Raw genomic sequence first — 22,220 nt, 5'->3', positions numbered from 1 at the left:
TAGAAAAGGTTCCAAAACCTCAAACCCTGCCCAGAACACACGTCACAGTTTCCTGAACAAATAGAAAGAAATCCACATCAAACCCCAGAAAGATTTAGAAAAAAAAAAAAAGGTAGAAAAATAACTATTCATACCCATTATGAAACTGCAGTGGACTCTCCCCAGGTCTGCTTTTTCAAAAGTTTTGTTGTTTGCCACTTGCTGAGTAGAATCAGCATTCAGGACACTTTGTTTTTTCTTTCTTCAGGTAACAATCTAAACACGAGATTGCTAACATTAAGAGCCCACTGCACAGTTGATGAGATAAGGGAGCTAGATGCTGCCATGCTGCCTTTTCATCACTGATGCCCTTCAACATAAAATATTCTTAATTTTCTTTTTCATCAGGAGTAGCATAACTCACTGAGCCAAGCTCAAGAAGTGAAACTTCAAAGCTGAATTTTAATCTACAAGAAAGTGTTGTCAGATTTCAAATGAGCAGTTTCTTCTTACTGGACTCAGTTTCTCCCACTGGCTCACCAGCTTTCCCTCTGCCTCAAGAATCTAGTGAGGATTTTCGGTTACAAAGAACTGGGTAAAACAGAAAAATGATTTTGCAGTCCTCTGCTCCTTCACACCGAGTATTTCTTATGATTTCATAAGAAATACTTTCATGTTTTTCTCCTGGTAAAACTTTTCAACTTGACTTTTGGTCTTCTGGCCTTGAATAAGCCGGAAATCAAAAACAAGGGGAGGTTGTCCTGTCAGTGGGCTGCTGGACCTCAGAAAATACAAAACAACAAAGTAAAGGAACAGCATTTTCCCCATGTCCTGGGGATTGTGTGCTGACTGAGGCCCAAGGAACACGAGGTAGAGGCTCCTTATTAAAGTCACATAATAAACACAACAGTTTATCACACGCCCTTGTCCTTGGGGCATGTACTTTTCCCTTACTTCCAGTCAAGCTTCAACCTCTCTCCATTTCAACACGTCTAACCCTACAATGCCCACTTTCCATTTTCATCCTCACTCTGGCCTGTCCTTTGACAGGAGGGAGGAGTTTCCCTTCCCTTGTTCTAGCCTTCCTGCTGATTCCTTTACCATTTCCTGCTAAGGATAGGCCTCAGGATCTAATCGCTGAGCAGCTGTGGTGCAAGTCCACAAAGGCTACAAAGAATGCACATTTTGACCCTCCTCAGAACCAGCTGGACGTGTGTCTGGGGACTCCTCCAAGTGCAGTAACCAACTCCCAAACTCACAAACCCAGTGAGTTCCCCACCATGGAATATTGGTTTCAGCTTGAAATAACAACCCTCATCTTTGGTCCCTTTTAATCCTATCCCCCAATTTAAAACCCTGGCACCAAAACAATAATCCCTGTCAATAGCTTCAACAAGGCTGCTGCAATGTCTCAGATCTGATTAGAGTTTGTTCTTTAAAATGGTAATTTTGGAGGCTCTTCCCATTTGAGTACGTTATTATTTTAATTCTCTGGTCGTGGTGATTTTTTAAAAAACATCTGCAGCATTCATAAGCATTTACTCTGCTTCTGCTACACTGACAATCAAGTTTCTTTTTCCAAACAGTCTTCCTCCAGCTTCATTTCCCTAGTCCTCTTCAAACTGTGGAGGAGCAGGATGTATCCCTAAACCTCAACCTCTCTACAACAAGTTTTCAGTATTTTTAAAAGACAAATTCCATTCTAGACTTAGTCCTTCATTCACCAGGCAACCTTAAATGCACTTGCTTTACTTCACACTCAGTTGATTTGCCTGTAAAATGGGTGTCCTTAAGCCTTAATGGTCATCCTGGAACAGGACAGAAATCAGTTCCTTGTTGTCTAAAAGTGTAACTACCCCCTTGCCCCAAAGCAATGTAAACGTTGCCTTTCACCTGCTATTGGTCTCAGGGTGGCCTTTGGAAACGGGGGATCTGTTTGGAGCACTTGAACATTCCCAGAATCACGAGTCAGCAGAACAGTTTTTAAGACAAATTGAGGTTGTCAGAGGAGATACTGAGGGTAGCACAAAACTACTCCAAGGGATGGCTCCAAGGCTCACTTCTTTTTTAAAGCTCCAAGTTAGAGATTCTGCCACTCAGCAGCCTCTGGGGCTTTCTTGGCTGCTCACTGAGAAGGTCTTAACTCTGAACTGGGCACTGCACAAAAAACCCCAAACAAACAGGAAATAGATCCTGTACCAAATCTATATCATGTCTCTGGAGGCTAAAAGAATGAATTTTCCAATAATTTTTTTATTTCTAGAACTGGAAGAGACCTTAGAAATCATCTGCCTCACCCACTCAGGTGGGAAAAGAACAAGCCCAGATAGGTTACAGGACTTGCAGCTGGTCCCACAGCTGGTGAGTGGCAAAACCAGGTCTAGAACTCAGGTTTCCTAATTCAAAGTCCAGTGACAGAGGAAGAATGAGGAAGAAACAAGATTAAGCTTTGTAATCATCAGAAGTCTTCCTTTTAGTCTCTTTGGTCTTTAGAGGTATGTACTGAAATATTCCTGTTTAGAATGATAAAATGACTGGAATTTGCTTCAGAATAATGCAGTTTGAGGAGGGGGCGATGAGAGAGGTATAGCAGTGGGCTGCTGATTGCTGAAGCTGAACAATGGGAAAAGTGGGGGCTCATTATATCAGTCTCCCTACCTTAATATATTTTTGGAATTTCCGTAATTAAGACACTTTAAAAAATCAACCTTTTAAAAAGGTATGTTTATCTTATTTGGAGTCCATATAAATAAGAAAACATCTCCTGACTTAAAAGAAGACTTATAAGGAAAGTCCAGGAAAAAAAAAAATTCTTTTCTTTAAAAAGTCACTTCTTTATTCTTGGATCTCAGTCATCCTTTGAGTTTCCCATTCTTTCCGTTCTACTCTCATTCCTACCACCCTTCCCTTTAGTGCATGGGAAGACGGTATCTAAGACATAAAAATATCTTGATGCTTCTGGTACAATGAGAACAGCTACCGCTGTGTTCTTAGACCTCTCACCAAGTATCAGTGGATGGGTACCCATAGGATGAGTGCCCTGGGAGAGGGCACAGGCTCACAGGCATCCCCAGCAGCTCTTTTCCTTGATCTACCCTTCTCATCACTGTAGCCACATATCCATCTACCCTTCTCATCACTGTAGCCGCATATCCAGTTTCCCAGGAGCAGGTGCCCCTTGTTGAAGGTTTCCACAGTCCTACTCCAGAAGCTGCCCCAGGTGTTGCCAAGTACATAAAAGTTTGGGAACTTGGGGCTTCCCTGGTGGCGCAGTGGTTGAGAATTGCCTGCCAATGCAGGGGACATGGGTTCGATCCCTGGTCCGGGAAGATCCCATATGCTGCAGAGCAACTAAGCCCGTGCGCCACAACTACTGAGCCTGTACTCTAAAGCCTGCGAGCCACAACTACTGAGCCCACGTGCCACAGCTACTGAAGCCTGCACGCCTAGAGCCTGTGCTCCGCAACGAGAGAAGCACTGCAATAAGGAGCCCGCGTACCACAAGGAAGAGTAGCCCCTGCTCGCTGCAACTAGAGAAAGCCCGCATGCAGCAACAAAGACCCAACGCAGACAGAAACAATAAATAAATAAAATAATAAAATAAATAAATTTACAAAAAAAAAGTTTGGGAACTTGAGTGTTTTAGTCTTGGAGTGGAGATAGGGGAGGGGAAGGACACCCCTCCTCCCATAGTTTGGATCTACAATTCGACAAGAAGAAAAACAAGGGGCAGTAGGTATGTAGGAAATCTCTGTACCTTCTGCTCAACTTTGCTGTGAACATAAAACTGCTCTAAAAAATAAATTCTATTTTTAAAAAAAGGCATAAAAGAACTTCTCAAATACTAACTAAAGTCTAGTAGAATATGACATTCCAATTCCAAAATTATAGGGCTTTGAAGAACCAAAAGTTGCAGTGGAACTTGCTGAATATTATTGATATAAATAACTGGGAACAGGGGGATGTGTTACTTTTCTTGGGAATATTTTCACAGGGATCAAAAATACTGGAAACAAATCTCTTAAGAAATATTTCAGACATGAGGGAATGGGAGCAGACACATGATTAGGGGGAATAAGACCATCTGAAAACGAATCAGGAAAGGAGTTTCCTTATTTGACTTCTGAAGTCTTATCTTTTTCCTAAGATTCTATCTATCAATACTATTCTAAATTATTTTTCATATATTTATTAAATTATATTTTGTATTAAAAATTAATAAATGTTTACTATGGAAAAGTGGGCAGTTGAGGAATGGCAAAAGGGGACTTAAAGGAAAGTACAAATCCCTTAACACCTTCCATCCAGAGATTAGCACTGCCATGTCCTGTCTTTGGTAATTCTGGTAGCACATACCTCTTGCTTGCACACTGGGATCCCGCTCATCTCCTCTTACGGCTTTTATTTTACACCTTACCCTGTGGCACTACCTGGCCCCACGAGGGTCCCCAGAACTAACTTTGTTGTTGATTCCAGCCAATTCTATAACCCACCCATCAATTCACCACCTGAAGACTCTGAGCTCCCTCTGCAGACTAGCAAACTATCCAAGTTCCCAAACTCAGTATTTCCTAGGCTTCACAACCAACTTCACTCCTACTCCCCAAAACACACACATACCGAAATTCCACTCACTTACCTACAATTATATTTAAGGTTATTGCTCCTAGCAAACTATCCAAGTTCCCAAACTCAGTATTTCCTAGGCTTCACAACCAACTTCACTCCTACTCCCCAAAACACACACATACCGAAATTCCACTCACTTACCTACAATTATATTTAAGGTTATTGGTTACTAAGGAAGAGAGAAGTTCTTGCCCCTTAATGTGTAACCACAGAACATCAACCAGATCTTCAACGGCCTATTGATTTCAATCTTCTGAGGTGGACCACATTTACCAATTAAGTTACTACACTTTAGTTGGTTCTTATTTTTTGCCAGACTCTAGGTTCCTTTTTTTTTGGCTGGGGTCAGGGGTGGGGTGGGGTGGGGGGCAGTCCTCGGTAACAAACATGAAAAATGAACAAAATCTCTTAGTTAAATGCTCTTTAGAAGCTTCACCATTTGGTCACAGTTATTACATTGAAGTAGTGAACATTTTTCTCATGGGAATCTTAACTTTTTTTTTTTTTGGGAATCTTAACTTTTAACCCCCACTAAAGAATGAAAAGATACTGCCTACTCTCCATCCAAAGAGATAGAATCCACTGCTGGAATCAGTTGCTCTTCTGACCTCAATGATATACTCTACATTTAATGACTTTTATTTGATGACATCTCCAAATGGACTAAACTTCTAGATGAGGTTAGCATGTTTCTGTACATTCCCATAAGGCAATGAATGAATGGATAAATGAATGAAATCTGTATTGAATACTTCTATTTTGTTGTATGTGCTAGTCTTATCTTCACACCTAGATTATTCCAAGGATATAGTTTTGACTGGTATAGAATATAATGAGCTCAAATAACTGTTGCTTTCCAAAAAGTTAACAGTGGTGCTTTCTAGACAGTAGGATGACAAATGTTTCTCCTTTCTCCTTTCTAGACAATGCCAAACTTTGTAGAATAAAATTATGTATCACATTAGTAATCAAGGAAAAAACAATAAAAATATATATTATTTAGTTAGTTATGTTTGGCTGCATTGGGTATTCGTTGCTGTGCACGGGCTTTCTCTAGTTGCGGCAAGCGGAGGCTGCTCTTCACTGTAGTGTGCAGGCTTCTCATTGCAGTGGCTTCTCTTGTTGCAGAGCACGGGCTCTAGACACGCAGGCTCAGTAGTTGTGGCTCACGGGGTCTAGAGTACAGGCTCAGTAGCTGTGGCGCACAGGATTAGCTCCTCCGCGGCATGTGGGATCTTCCCAGACAAGGGATCGAACATGTGTCCCCTGCATTGACAGGCAGATTCTTAACCACTGCGCCACCAGGGAAGTGCCAATAAAAATATTTTGATTGCTAATAAAAGTTAACTTAAAAAAAACTTTTAATGGAGAATATTCTTTGGATAACCTCTGTGGGGACACAATGAGACTAAAGAAGTTGAGTCAGTGATCAGCACTCAGGAACTGCCTGATAAAAGTAATTTTCCTCAAGACAACATAGCTGGGAATACTATAGGTTGGGGGAAAGTAGCAGTCAGGAAAGCTGAAGGGAAAGGACATTTGTGGGTTACGTAGATAGTCCAATCTCATCACAGATGAAACAAGAATAGAGTTTCTTTTCAGACTTTAGAATATCCACAGAGATAATAATACTACTGGCTAATGGGGGTGGAAGTGAGGTACCTTTCACTCTTTCCAAGAACTTGGAAATAGGAGAATGAGACCCCCTTCAAACAAACTTATAATAATGGATTGGAGGAAAGATGTGCAAATTCACCCTAAAACAAAAGAATGGGGAGAGGGAGAGATGAAGAGAGAAATCAAGCCAGCCTTTCCCAAGGCACATCCTACTTTAAAGACAAAACTGAAATCTCCTTGAATGGAATCAAAGAGCATTTCCCCATGGGGAGAAGGAGTGGTCTCTCCTTCTTCTGGGCTGCTAGGAATGGATGAGCAGAACAAGTTTGCAAAATTCCTACGTTAAGGGACTCCTGATGTCATCTTTATATTCGGATTCATTCACCTAGAAAAATATCAACCCAAGGTGCTCAGAATGCTGGTTTCTGCTCTCACTCTCATAGCTGCTGCCTTTGGTTAATGAGGTTCCCATTAGAGCTAAGTGACTCATGATGGAAGAGCTCATTAAAGGCCAAGACCCTGCAGAATTAGTTCTGCAAGGCTTTCCTATCATTGCTGGCTTTCCTATGATGCTACTTGCCAGAGCTTCCATACAGAACCCAAAAAGACATTCTACTTCCCATCCTCATCTCTATCTCAACTACCTTAGTCTCAGGTGATACTCAATGAAGGTATTATCCCAACATTTGCATTTTAATAGAGGATGATAACCATTAATAAACTTATTTTAGATTTTAATCCTCAAGACAGGTGGAGGTGGAAGATGGGGTTAGTGGGGTGGGAGGAAAAGACCGTTAGGGGCAGCAAGCAAGAGCTTGCTCAATAGATCTCAGTTCAAACCACACTGTTGGGCTTTTAGGGCTTGCATCAAGAACCTCCTTGTTCCATATGACCAGAAGACCACCCCTCCCAGAGGCCTTTCTGGTTATCATAGGGGTGACTGGAAGAGAGTCAGGGCCCAGAATGACTAGCCCATCCAAGCTCACTGCCAAGAACCATCCTCCTGTCATTTAGAACTGTACTGTCCATCATGGTAGCCACATGTGGCTATTAAGTGTTTGAGATGTGACTAGTCTGAATTGAGATGTGCTGTATTTGTAAAATGTACATTGGATTTCAAAGATATAGTTAAGAAAAAAGAATATAAAATCTCATTAATAATTTCTATATTTATTATATGTTGAAATAATATTAGATATATTAGGTTAAAATGTATTATTAAAATTAATTTCACCTGTTTCATTCACTTTTTTAAATGGGGCTACCAGAAAACTTGAAATCATATATGGTGGCCTGCATTTGTGGCTTGCATTATATTTCTGTTAGACAGTGCTGGCCTTGAAAACGGAGGCCCTTTTAAGATTAAGAAAAATATTGGTTAGAAAGAAGAGAGGCACAGAAACCTATATTCAATATACTATGATAAACCATAACGGAAAAGAATATTTTTAAAATAGAGTGTATATATATATATATATATATATATATATATATATATATATATCTGAATCACTTTGATGTACAGCAGTAATTAACACAACATTGTAAATCAACTATATTCAATAAAAAAAATAAAATATTTCTGTAAAAAAAATTTAAAAAAACAAAAGAGAGAGAGAGAGCTGCATGACCTACAGTGTACTTGCACCAAAAATATCCCTAAATAGGAGTTCTCAATGAAAATCACTCAGACGTTGGTTAGGAAGAACCTATGTAATCCAAAGAAAAAGCACCCACTGTTGGCTTTTTCTTTAGGACATATGTATAATTCTAAAGACTTCATCGTGTTAATTCACTTGATCATCATAATTGCCCTGTGCAGTAGGCATCATTTTTACACCTATTATATAGATGATGAAACTGAGGCACAGAGAGGTATAAATGCAGGTGGGATTTGACTTTTGGCCATCAGACTTCAGACCCTGACTTGTACCGGTTCTGTGACCCCTCATATAAGCTCTCCGGGTGTACTTTCTGGGGGGAATTTTCCTTGTTAGTGCTATTTCCCCAGCAGCTCAACCCCAACTCTGTCCTAGCACTAAAAAACCAAACACTCCTGTCTGTCATGGGTAGGGAAAGCCCCTACACACTGGGCCCTGAATCCTGGAGTTTGGGTAAAACCAAGTGTCTGGAAATATGGTGCTCTCAAACCCCTCTTAGCAACTCAGTAAATTGTGAGAACACAATTTTGCATTTCTAGACGTTGCAGCCTAAAGGCTAGGAAACTTTGCCAGGTTTTATCTTTTTTTAATTTGTCAAAGACCGTTTTTTCACCTTACATAATACTTTCCAAACCTTCCCAAACTGACAGTTGGCTGCTTGCGGATGTTCTGAAGCTCAGCTAAGGAAATATTCTCAGGGAGCAGCCCAGAGGGCCTCAGAGCCCATTTCCCACAAAGGGATGACCGTTAAATGCTGGTGAGAGGAAGCCTTTTGCCTCTTTCACCTCATTTTTTTTCCTGACCAAAGGCCATACTCTTGCCTTTCTTTTCCTCAGAAACCACAGAAGTTAGATGGTTTTGCTTTTGATTTTAAAAAGTCTCAAAAATGCTGCAACTGCCATCTTACTTGTAACTTTATTATTATTATTATCATTATTATTGTAACTATTATTGTTATTACTATTATTACTATAAAGTGCACTCAGGAGATTGGTGAGCAGGAGACCAGGGAGCCACTAGATGTTGCCTGTCTTCTTTGACAGATGTGGCCACTGAGGCCCAGGGAGTATGCAATTTACTCGAGGCCATGGCCTAGTTGTGAAAGAGCCTGGATGGAGGCTAATTTCCCTTGGCCCAGAGGTTTGGGCAGAGCCTGGTCCCCTGGGTCAGGTAAATCATCCCACCCAGTGGGGCAGCCACAGTGCAATTAGCATAGGCATGCATGGCCTCCTTCCTCCCTCCCCTTGGCCTTTTCTCAGATTCCTTATCTTTCAGTTGGCCCCTTCCTGATGTTTGTGTTGGATTTTTTCTTTGAGGCTTTAGCTATTTCCACTGCCTGAAATGTTGGATTCCCAGATACCCTCGTGGATAAACCCCTTTTTCAAGTCTTGACTCATATCTGACCTCCTTAGGAGGCCCTGATTCCCATCTAACACAGTACTGCAGCCTCCTCACCCACACCCTGCACCCCAGCCCCCTTCCTTTTATTTTTTCTATAGCATTTATCAACTAATTGCCTTCTCTTCTAGAATGTAAGCTCCATGGGGACAGGGATCTTTGTTCGCTGATGTACCCCAAGTGTGCACAAGAACCCCTGGTCACAGCAGATGCTCAGCAAATACTGGGTGAAATGGAAAGTGTTCAAAGCCGTTCTTGATGCTCACCAGCTCAGACGGTAAGAACCGCAGGGTGAGGGCTGTGCCCCTGCCACAGGCCCTTGCGAGCAGTGCCCGGCCCACAGGCAGGCCCTTGGGTTCAAAGTAAATTCTAATCTGTACAAAAATGTCAGGAGAGGAGGTCTTAGGGATAACTTCTTTCCACTACTTCTTTCCACGTTTATTTCCTGTCTGAATGTTCTGGAATATGGAAATAACAAAGTAAGCTAAAACAAAATTCTGAGGACCCCATGTGCACCCTAGGTGTGACCCTCAGCACGTAACCAGTGGAAGGAGAGGCTGTAAACTCCGAACACTTTTCTCAGGGCCGGGGACAGGAAACCAGCCCATTGGAAAAAGGGCCAGGTCCCTCTTGCTCAGAGAGATTTTGAGACATCATAAGACTATTTTCAAGCATGAGAAAGAGCATGCTGATCAGCAGTTTTCCATCTCTACAGGTGACAGAGCAAGAGAAAATATGCCAATTTCTGAGTATAAGAGTGTTCAATGAGATTTAGAGAATACCCTCCTCAGAAGGAGATGAAACACCAGCAGAATATAACCAGGGGAAATTTGAGACGTCCAACTCTGGAGTTTTGATTTAAAAAAAAAAAGCAAACAGGGCTTCCCTGGTGGCGCAGTGGTTGAGAGTCCGCCTGCCGATGCAGGAGACACGGGTTCGTGCCCCGGTCTGGGAGGATCCCACATGCCGCGGAGCGGCTGGGCCCGTGAGCCATGGCCGCTGAGCCTGCGCGTCCGGCGCCTGTGCTCCGCAACGGGAGACGCCACAACAGTGAAAGGCCAGCGTACCGCAAAAAAAAAAAAAAAAAAGCAAACAAATAAAACTCTGACATTCACAGGACAAAAATGATGCTCCTTTTCCCAGTTCTTCTGGATTCTAAACATTAGGGTCATACAGTGGCAAGAAAATGGAATGGTTGGGAGCTGGGGCTTAGACTGAGACTGCTTGGGTTTAAACCTGACACATCCTAGCTGTGATCCAGGCAAGTTGTTAAGTCACTTGTGCCTCAATTTTTCTACGTTTTAAATGGGGTGATAATAGCACCAACCTCCAAGGAACACCAAGGATCAGACAAGCACATCTGAATTCACGTGAAGACCTGGCACCTGGCAATAAAGAACAAAGCCAGGCAGGCACCCAACCAGTGCCCAGTAAGCAGGCGTTCTACCCATATGGGTGTGGTGAGTGAAGTAGTAGTCCTTAAAGGTAGAGGTGGAGAACTGGAATAGGGAACAGCGGGGAATCTTAGTGGAGACAGAAGCTACAAGGAGACACACTAGGTCTGGGAACTAGAGGATGGGAAGCTTGGGGGTTGGTGGCAGTGAGAGGGGTGGACAATTGGGAACTCCGGAAGGAAGAACAGCAGGAGCAAAACCTTCCTGAGAAATCTTAAACCCATTTTTTAAAATCTTGGGTGAGGTGGGGCCTACTCGTGCCAGGCAGGGTGTGGGTGTGAGATCTGATCTTCACACATCTCTGCCAGGTTGGCCTGACCAGCCCCGCCCCACAGATGAGACTTGAGGCTCAAGGCTGGCTGGTAAAGGGGAGGGAGCCGGGATGGACTGAGGCTTCTGTCCATGTCTAGTCACAGGCCACGTGTAAGTACAGTAACCATCACTCACATGTGCAAGATGAGCAGGCATTGCTCTCAGCACTTTTTACATAGCAACGCATTTAATTCTGTCACAGTCCACTGAGGACTGTGCTGGTGAGGAAGCTGAGGACAGAATTTGATCAGCTGGGGCTGAGGTCCAGAGGTGTAGAACGGAGGGGACCCCTCCAATCCAGGGCAGGCTTCCAGAGCCCAGGCTGAGTTGGGCTCCCAGAGGGCTGACCTTAGAGGAGAGAGAGTCCAGACACAGGCCCCGCTAGCCTGTTACCACCCAGTAGCCAGAGGCAGCTTGTTACAATACAAATCACATCACGTCACACCCCTCCAGACCTTCCCAAGGCAGAACCACCTAGTCAAGCACAATTTCTCCCTCTCAGAAACTGCAATTTAAGGCCTCTTAATCCTGGCCTCAAAATCTCATTAGAAGGAGCTTTCTCTGATAGGATCCATCTGCAGCACCTCCTGTTCTGCAGTGTGTACGTGAAGCAGAGATAGGGAAAAACTAACGATGGATGTGTGAGGCAAGACCCCACAGAGGTCCAAGTCCTGGAGATAAGCAGGTCCTGAACCTCTTGCTTCAGTCCCCCAAAAAGGATAATTATTATCTCAGGGCAGCCACACAGGATGAGGCTAGGGTCACCCCTGATTGCCTTCTGCAAGCAGGGGGAGACGGGAGGTAGGGCCCCCCTCTGCCTGGGCCCAGTGTCCTCTGGATGCCCTACTCCTGGCTGTCCCAACCCTTTCCCCACTCTGGCCTGTCTTCACACCATCTGGGTGCAATGACACCAGCATGGAAGCTGGTGAGGGCAGGGACTGGGTCTGATATGGGTAGCCATATGTGCCTGGCACAGAGCAGGCTCTCAGGATATTTTTGTGGACCAGACACAGCTGAATCCAACACTTAACTGTACACAGCATGGGGGTTCAGAGCACGGCTGAGCCGAGCTGCCTGTGTTCACATCCCTGCTCTGACATCTGCTAGCTGAATGCCTTGGGGAGCCTTTAACCTTCCTGAACTCCAGCTTCCGCACTTGTTAAAAATGGGGGATTACTATCTCCTTCACAAGGACATTATGAGGATTAAGTGAGTTGAAGAAGGAAGCCCTCTAGTAGTAAGTGCTCAATGGTTGTTAGCTGCTAATTAGCATTACTATATTTAGCTGCATGATACTGGGCAAATCACATCTCTGAGCCTTGGTTTTTTTTTCCTATAGAGTAGTGATATTAACCACCTCACAGGGTTGTTGGGAAGATTGAGATTGTCATGTGTAGAGGGTTTAGTACACTGCTTGGAAAACAATGGGTAAGAAGTGAGTCATTTACTGTGCTGTGTTCCATTCTTTGAGGGTCTTGCTAGTTGAGTAACCAACTGGCTGGATATATTAATTAATATTAGTAGTTCATGGAACTTCCCTGGTGGTCCAGTGGGTAAGACTCCACACTCCCAATGCAGGGGGCCCGGGTTTGATCCCTGGTGAGGGAACTAGATCCCACATGCATGCCGCAACTAAGAGTTCACGTGCCACAATTAAGAGTTCGCATGTCCCAACTAAAGATCCCATGTGCCGCAATGAAGATCCAGCATGCCGCAACTAAGACCTGGCACAGCCAAAATAAATAAATATTTAAAAAGAAAATATTGGACTTCCCTGGTGGCGCAGTGGTTAAGAATCTGCCTGCCAATGCAGGGGACACGAGCTCGAGCCCTGGTCCGGGCAGATCCCACATGCCGCGGAGCAACTAAGCCCGTGTGCCACAACAACTGAGCCTGCGCTCTAAAGCCTGCGAGCCACAGCTACTGAGCCTGTGTGCCACAACTACTGAAGCCCACGCGTTGGAAGCCTGAGTGCCACCCAGAGCCCGTGCTCTGCAACAAGAGAAGCCATCACAGTGAGAAGCCCGCCTACCACAACGGAGAGTAGCCCCGCTTGTCCCGGCTCGCCGCAACTAGAGAAAGCCCATGTGCAACACCGAAGACCCAATGCAGCCAAAAATAAATAAATAAATTTATTTTAAAAAAATTAGTAGTCCAGATAGACTCTCTGGAAAAGATAGAATTTCTCTGGGCCTCCCTTGCTGGGGGCACATCATGAATAGCTCCCAATATCCGCCAACTGGATTCAGTGGTTAATTTCCCCCACTGTTGAGCCACCTAGTCATACTTTTTCCATTGGAGAAATGGCTCGGAGAGGCTCCATTTCCAGACCTGTGCCTGAGCAGAAGCCCTCAAAACCCTACCCTCAAGAATGAATTAGTGGTTGTATTTCAGCCAAGGGTGGTTAGTGAGGGATTATTCAGAGGCAGGACCTTTACCAGTTAGCAAATGCCAAGCCAAACCAAAAACACCCTACTAGTTCCTTGTCCCCAGGCCAAGTCCTCCCCCACGTGCTGACATGATGGCCCCCACGAGGCTGGCAGAGTCGTGGACCTATATGCACAAGGACTCAGGAAGGGAAAATGGCAGCGAATGCCCACCTCCCAACTTCACAGAGGCCCACATTCGGAGCAAGAGGGAGGTCAACCTGCAGTTCTCAACTCCGAGTTCTGGGTGGAAGGGAGAGGTCAGTCAGCCGCTCCTTCCTGAGGGCTGGCCTTTTTCACCTTGCTGTTCTCTGAACCCAGAATGAGCTCCCATGTGGACAAGGGGTTTTTCCCTCCTTTTTGTGATTTTATTCATACACAAAGAAGCTTAAAGTTTAAGAAAATTAAATTAGTTGGTTATTTGCTTACTAAATCATTTTAACTGAAAAGAACCAACTTACATGCAATCTAAACAAGAGGTTACAGTACTTAAACTTCCTTTGATTGGTGGTATATGGATCAGATGTGATTCTTTCCCCAGGTCCTTTTCTCCTCCAATCAAAATACCTCTGGGTGGGACTTCCCCGGTGGCGCAGTGGTTAAGACTCCACGCTCCCAATGCAGGTGGGCCCGGGATTCGATCCCTGGTCAGGGAACTAGGTCTCACATGCATGCTGCAACTAAGAGTTTGCATGCTGCAACTAAGGAGCCCGCCTGCCCCAACTAAGGAGCCCACATGTTGCAACTAAGGAGCCTGCCTGCTGCAACTAAGACCCGGCACAACCAAAAAAATACCTCTGGGTACCTTCAAAAAAGACCCAAACCTTTAGAATAAGCTGCCCACTGAGCCACTAGTTCAGCAAGTATTTATCAAGCACCTACTGTGTGCGAGATGCGGGGTCATGAGGGTGAGGCATGAACAACACAGACCCTTCCTGGAGGAGTTCCATCTAGCCAGGACAAGCAAAGGACTTTGGCCTCCCAAGTCCTGGTTATGCCTACCATAGAACACTCCCACAGAGGTTTGGTTTTTATATTATAATAATGATGCAACAGTTAAAATTTAAGAAAAAACTTGAATAGTCACTGTGCATAATCTCACTGTCTTAGCACAACTATTTCCATTTGTCTTTCCTTTCAGTTCCCAACCATAACATACACATCATGTTTTAGAGCAGAGGCAATCACAACATAATTACCAGATAATATTTTTCCACCATTTATATTCTTATATATTCCTGCCTAGTTTTCATAATTATCCCTTTCAAAAAGCTACATACTGTTCTATCCTGCTTCCTGTGCCAGAATTACAAACTATTCCCCTATTGTTGGACTTCCACTTTTTTTTTCTTCTTGGATTTGTGGAAAACAGTGCAGTGTTCATGGACTCAGCACTGCCTGTGGAGCACCTATTCCACCCAGGTCCTGTGCTAAGAGCATCGGGGCCCAGGGGCCACCAGCCACAGTCCTCCCAGAGCTCATTGGCCCATAAAGTCCCAAGGAACACCAGCAAACCATTTCAGCAAAATGCAATCATGCTAAAAAGCCCCAGCAAAAGGGACTCATGTCTGAGGGTCCCAAAAGAATTTTACGTTTTCAAAATGACTGAAGTCAAGTGTTTGAGGAAGTCCCAGCTCCCAAGTTTCAGTCACTAGCCAAGCTGAAACTACCTCCACACAAAGTTGTATTTCTAGATAGCAAGTCTTCTGATTTCATTGACGAGTGAGGGAAAATCCACCGTTATTTCAGAATGAATTCCCTAACCCTATTGACCAGCCAGGAAACTCCAGACTTCTAGCCCACCCACGGGAGAGAGAGTTCAGGCCTGTGGCCAGCATGACGGAGCTACTGCATGGGTTGGCCTCTCTCTGGACCTGTCTCCTCTCTACTTCTCACTCCAAACAGAGTGGGGAGGAAAGGAGCCCTAGAAGAACCATGGTTTGGATTTCCTTGTTAATTGACTCTTCCACTGTTTTGGTTTTTTTTTTTTTTTTTTTTGGCCACGCTGTGTGGCTTGATGGATCTTAGTTCCCCGACCAGGGATCGAAACCGGGCCCCCTGCAGTGGAAGTGTGGAGTCCTAACCACTGGGACCTCCAGGGAATCCCTGCACTGTTCTTCTGGAAATAAAAAGAACACATGTTCACTTACTCTACCCCACCAAGACTGTCTCTCCCATAAAACCCCAGGCTCTGGTCCCCCACCCTAACCCAGCTGCTAGAAACGGATGTAGAAGAAAACCCAAAGGCACACAGCCCAGCTGGAAACTCCAGGCCTCAGGTAGCTTGGGGCAAGTTTATGTGCTTGTGGGTTTGCCCTCTTCCGCTAGACTCTGAGGTCCCACAGGATCAGCTGTGTGGCCAGTGGTGTGGGAGGAGGAATGTTTACTGGTCAGATACTGCCCTTCTAGAAGCTTCTTCCGCACAGCAGAAACTGTTTTCCCCTCCAGGGCTGGCCTCAAAGGCTATCTCCAGCACTCGGGAAATCTTGGGGGATTTGGCAGAGCACTTACCACGTATTGTGAAAGTTTACTTGCCCCTACAAAGCCTTGAGCTTGGGGGCAGGCATAGATCTCACAGTGACAGCTTGGTCAGTGCCCTGGAATCAGTGACAAAGGGGCCCTCTCTGGAAGCTTCATCCCCTCCCAGTCTTTACTAGATAGGGGATACAAGGCAAGTCATATCCAGATCCAGTGAGGTCCTGGTGATGGGACAACAGCGGGACCCTCCCCGCCAATAGAGGGCCACATACTAAGTACACTAGGTTCCTTGGCCTGGATTTCTCTGGCTTTAAAACATTTCAGAAAAAGAAATCTCCCAGCAGTCTCAGCTCAAGGAAAAGAGATCCCTAATTGTACTCAGTAGGTGCTAAATGTCTATTTTCTTGGAAGAGATTCTGCAGAACATAGCAAGAAAGAGACTTACAGAGGAAGAGCCCAGAAATAACTAGCACCTGGTTCTCAAACTCAGCTGAAATTGGGTAACTGGAGCTTTAAGAAACCCTCGTGTTTGGGGAATGGGTAGATGGGTAGCTGTGTGATTAAGGAAGCAGAGTCAGATGGCCATGGCGGAGTCTAGGTGGTAAGTATATGGCTGTTCACTGTAGAATTCTTTCAATTTTACCATATATTTGAACATTTTCATAATGCAATGTTGGAAGGAAAATCCCGATGCCTGGTAGCAACCCAGAGATGGATTTAATTGGTGCAGCCTCTGCATTGAGAGTTGTAAGAGCTCCAGGGTGGTTCTAGTGTCCAGCCAAGGTTGACTCTCCTTGTCTGGTGTGGGCCAGGTGTGGTTCAGACCAGCAAAATCAGCATCAACTGGGAAGCTGTTAGAAATGTGAATTCCGGGGCCCTAATCCAAATCTACAGAATCAGAAACTCTGGGGGTGGACCCAACAATTGGTATTTAAGAAACACCTTCCAGTGATTCTGGTGCATGCTAGCTAAAGCCAGTGGTTCCCAAACTTGGCTGTACGCTGGAATCACCTAAGGAATTCTGGGGGAAAAATAAACACGATTCCAGAACCAGGCTCAGACCTCCTAAATTAGGCCTTAGGAGCCTGTATTCTTTTTCATAAACTCCCCAGTGATTCTGATGTTAACCAAGGTTTGTGTCCAGGCCCCTCCTCGTGCCAGTCAGGAGCTGAGCCCCTCGGGGAGGGGGGTTGTGTGTTGGCCAAGGCTGCAGCATCACAGAGGAGAAGCGGGATTAGGGCCAGGTTCCTCGGCTCCTTGATCCACTGTTGTCCCCATTCGCCGCCTTTCTATTTTCCCTGATGTTTATGCCAGTCAGGTGGGTTTGTTATAGCTCCCTCACTCTAGCCTCCTCGTTCTCAAACTTTGCCGTACATTGTGATCATCTGGGAGCTTTAAAATACCCAGAAAGCTTTCTCTGAAATAAGTGGGGTATGAGAAACGTCCTCTGGTATCATTCCATCTCTGCTGTAACCCCCCTCGCTCTAGGCCTGCACCCAGCCTTGGAATTGTACGTGAGAAGGGAGTGCTGAGGCTGCCGGGTAATCGCTAATTGGCTCAATCATCAATCCCCAGCTGTATTTATAGAATCCAGGCATGAGAAGTAGAGCTGTTTCCTGCTGTGCCACCAGCTTACCCTGTACCCCTAAATTGTTACCTTTGTTCCCTGGGGTCACCAAGGAGCCTGGAGAAGCCATTAAAAGGGGTGACGGCCACAGAACTCTTCACATCTATGTCTAAAAAGATTTGGTAAACAGTGTCCTCAAAATAGTGCTGTGGGGAGAATTCTCTGACGGTCCAGTGGTTAGGACACGGCCCTTCCACTGCGGGGGCCACGGGTTTGATCCCTGGTGGGGGAACTAAGATCCTGCAAGCCGTGCATCGTGGCCAAAAATAATAATAATAATAATGATGCTGTGGGGGTCAACTGGGAAAGGGGAAGAAAATGAGGAACGAGGAGGAAGGGAGGCTCCTCAAAGTAAGCTTGTCACTTTCCTAGGCCCCTTCGCAAGCAGGAGTCTCAACATTAAACAAAGGGAAAGGGCCCTGCCTGATGCAGGAGCAGTTGAGGGCACCTGGTTGCCTTAGAGCAATCCAACGGACCGTGGGAAGTTCCCTCTTCCTGAGCATGTCCCCACGTACCGGGGAAGGAGCTTACAGGGTGGTGCGGATCAAAGTGGACCAGCGTCCTCCTCTTATAGATGAGGAAACTGAGGCTCAGAAAATGAAGCAACTTGCCTGTCATATGCCAGGCAAAGAAAGAGCCAGAGTTTAAACCCAGATCTATCTCCAGAGACCAGAGTTTTTCAGCTTCTAATAGCTAAGCTCAGGTCCAAGCCTCCAGACTCCAAGACTGGTGCTTTTTCCCAACAGCTGCTCTTGGTCTCAGAACAGCAGCCGCAGGAAGGTCTCAGAGCTCCCGATGAAAGTCATTGCCAAGCTGTCCTCAGAATCAGGGCAGCGACAGCAAAATCTCCAAGTCAGCAGCCCCCAGCCCCCAAGCACTCTCCACCTCTCAGCCTTTCCAGCCTGGGGGTCCAACTCTTCCCTTCTCAGTTGATCTCAGACCCTTGGTCCAGGTATTTCTTGGCCAATGTGACTGAGGTCTAAAACACAAAGATCTGTGTGGTGATTTTCTTTTAATGACCTTAATGTCCCAAACCCAGCCACTCCCAGTAGAATCACTAGTCCATGCCCAGAAAAGGCAGGAAAGTTTGGACCTGGAGCCACTCACCTCTCTCTGGTCTCCTGTCTCTGTCTTTGTCCCTGCCCAAGCTGCAGCGCCAAGGGCTGGAGCTGAGCAAGAGGTTGTGTTTCTAGATCCCTGGCAAAGTCAGACATGGAGAGCTTGAGTCTTTTGCATACAATAGGACCATCTTCAGGTCAGCTGACCTTCAGGTCCAACGGAGGGTCAGAGATTGCTTCTCAAGGTCTGCCCACCCCAGAAAGCACAGACATGCAGCCAGCCTGGAGACCATCCTAGAGGGACAGGATCCTAAGTCTTCAGTCCTTTGGGGGCTCAGGTTAACTTCTTGCATTTGCGACTTGGTAAAAAGAGCAATGGAGAGGTGTTTTCACTTGTCAATCCATTAATCTATTCACTCCTTATCCATTCACTCAATTCATTCACTCATTCAGTAGATAGTTCTGGAGCGTCGACTCTGAGCTGGCACTGCTATGTACTTAGGGGAATGGTAACATGACAGCCAAGGAGTCCAGTTTAATTTTCTCTCGAAGGAGTCCATGCTCTTCAAAGTGTTCTAACTCCTAAGGCCACTACAGCACCCCTTAAGACAATCGATGAACACTCTTTCAGAAAATGACTGTAACCATTAAATTATTTATGTAATTTTAGGGGGTTTAATGAATCCACAGAGTTAGACCTCCTAGTCCGTTGTTTTCTACCTGAGCTCTTCCACCAATTCTCCTGGACTATTGCTTTCCCCATTGTAGGCCTCAGTTTCCCCATCTGTAACATGAATTCTCTAGACTCCCTTGGCCTGGTGGTCCCTGAGACCCATACCAAAATCTCAGAGATCAGTGATTTCAGAAGCCCCCCAAGTTCTTAGAGACCGGCCAGCTAAAATAAGATTAGGAGGGAGGAAGCATGCGTGACTTTGGAAGTACTTGAGAATGAATAGAAGGTGAAGACACAAAGCACTGTTCTTAAGAGAGACAGAAGGAAGAATGATGGCCCCAGCCCAAGGTACAGTCAGTCTTCCTCTAGGACAAAAGGCTGTCTGGACAGGACAGTAACAAGCCCCTCAGGAAAAACTTAAGGCTATGATGACACCCAGAGCACGCCTTTAATCAGCGAAATTCCCAGGAGGATGAAGTCATTGACTCTCTCACCCATTCAATAAATAATTATTGATGGAACAGTCTCCAGGGATACCAAGGTACTGTTTGCAGGGGCACGAGGAGGTTCCTGACCTCATGTGTGTCCTTTTTGAGGAGCAGCCAGACCACTCACATGTAAAGCAAGCAAGATCATTTTAGGTCATCAGAAAGCAAGAAGAGAATAAAACCAGTAAGGGGTAAAGGGGGAGGGGTAGGGTACTGTGCATGGGGTCTACAGAAAAAGCGATGTTTGAGATTAGACCTGAATGATAAGAAACAAGCCAGCCAGGAGAAGATGGGGGGAAGGGCTTTCCAGGCAGAGGGAACAGCAAGGGAAAAGATCTTGAGATGGGAAAGAACTTGGCAAAGCAGTGAGGGGGCGCTGGGGTCTGAGAGGCTTATAGAGTAGGAGCTAGAAGCCACTGGAAGGTTTTTGCAGAAAGGAAAGAATGGATGCTTTTCAGACCCTAGTGGCTCCCCTTCCCCTTACCTCTTTGACCTCGTTGCTTCCTTCCCTTCCCCCAGCCACACTGCTGGCCTCCTTGCTTTTTCTAGAAACAGGACCACTCCAGACTACTCTTACCTGAGTCCTTCACACTGGCTGTTCCCTCTGCCTAGGCGCTTTTCCCCAGAAAGCCGCCATGGCTCACTCCCTCTTTGTCAATCTTGGCTCAAATGGTATCTTCTCAATGAGGCCTTCCCCACCTCCAAATTTAAAGTTGTAACTCCTCAGCCCACCACTCCCCATCTCCATCCTGTGCTTTATTTATCTCCAGAGTACTTACCATTCTCTTTTTTTTTTTTTTTTTCATTTTAACATCTTTATTGGAGTATCATTGCTTTACAATGGTATGTTAGTTTCAGCTTCACAACAAAATGAATCAGTTATACATATACATATGTTCCCATATCTCTTCCCGCTTGCGTCTCCCTCCCTCCCACCCCTCCAGGCGTTCACAAAGCACCGAGCTGATCTCCCTGCGCTCTGCGGCTGCTTCCCACTAGCTATCTATGTTTGGTAGCGTATATATGTCCATGCCTCTCGCTCGCTTTGTCACAGTTTACCCTTCCCCCTCCCCATAGCCTCAAGTCCATTCTCTAGTAGGTCTGTGTCTTTATTTCTGTTTCACCCCTAGGTTTTCCATGACATTTTTTTTTTCTTAAATTCCATATATATGTGTTAGCATACGGTAATTGTCTCTCTCTTTCTGACTTACTTCACTCTGTATGACAGACTCTAGGTCTATCCACCTCATTACAAATAGCTCAGTGCGTTTCCTTTTATGGCTGAGTAATATTCCATTGTATATATGTGCCACATCTTCTTTATCCATTCATCCGATGATGGACACTTAGGTTGTTTCCATCTCTGGGCTATTGTAAATAGAGCTACAATGAACATTGTGGTACATGACTCTTTTTGAATTATGGTTTTCTCAGGGTACATGCCCAGTAGTGGGATTGCTGGGTCATATGGTAGTTCTATTTATAGTTTTTTTTTTTTTTTTTTTTTTTTGCGGTACACGGGCCTCTCACTGTTGTGGCCTCTCCCGTTGCGGAGCACAGGCTCCGTGACGCGCAGGCTCAGCGGCCATGGCTCACGGGCCCAGCTGCTCCGCGGCATGTGGATCTTCCCGGACCGGGGCACGAACCCGCGTCCCCTGCATCGGCAGGCGGACTCTCAACCACTGCGCCACCAGGGAAGCCCTATTTATAGTTTTTTAAGGAACCTCCATACTGTTCTCCATAGTGGCTGTATCAATTTACATTCCCACCAACAGTGCAAGAGGGTTCCCTTTTCTCCACACCCTCTCCAGCATTTATTGTTTCTAGATTTTTTGATGATGGCCATTCTGACTGGTGTGAGATGATATCTCATTGTAGTTTTGATTTGCATTTCTCTAATGATTAGTGATGTTGAGCATTCTTTCATGTGTTTGTTGGCAGTCTGTATATCTTCTTTGGAGAAATGTCTATTTAGGTCTTCTGCCCATTTTTGGATTGGGTTGTTTGCTTTTTTGTTATTAAGCTGCATGAGCTGCTTATAAACTTTAGAGATTAATCCTTTGTCACTTGCTTCATTTGCAAATATTTTCTCCCATTCTGAGGGTTCTCTTTTGGTCTTGTTAATGGTTTCCTTTGCTGCGCAAAGCTTTTAAGTTTCATTAGGTTCCATCTGTTTATTTTTGTTTTTATTTCCATTTCTCTAGGAGGTGGGTCAAAAAGGACCTTGCTGCGATTTATGTCATAGAGTGTCCTGCCTATGTTTTCCTCTAAGAGTTTGATAGTTTCTGGCCTTACATTTAGGTCTTTAATCCATTTTGAGCTTACTTTTGTGTATGGTGTTAGGGAGTGATCTAATCTCATACTTTTACATGTAGCTGTCCAGTTTTCCCAGCACCACCTATTGAAGAGGCTGTCCTTTC

The sequence above is a fragment of the Phocoena sinus genome, chromosome 16 (genome assembly GCF_008692025.1).
Source record: "Phocoena sinus isolate mPhoSin1 chromosome 16, mPhoSin1.pri, whole genome shotgun sequence".
In the NCBI taxonomy this organism is placed as follows: domain Eukaryota; kingdom Metazoa; phylum Chordata; class Mammalia; order Artiodactyla; family Phocoenidae; genus Phocoena; species Phocoena sinus.
This window is presented reverse-complemented; position numbering follows the sequence as displayed.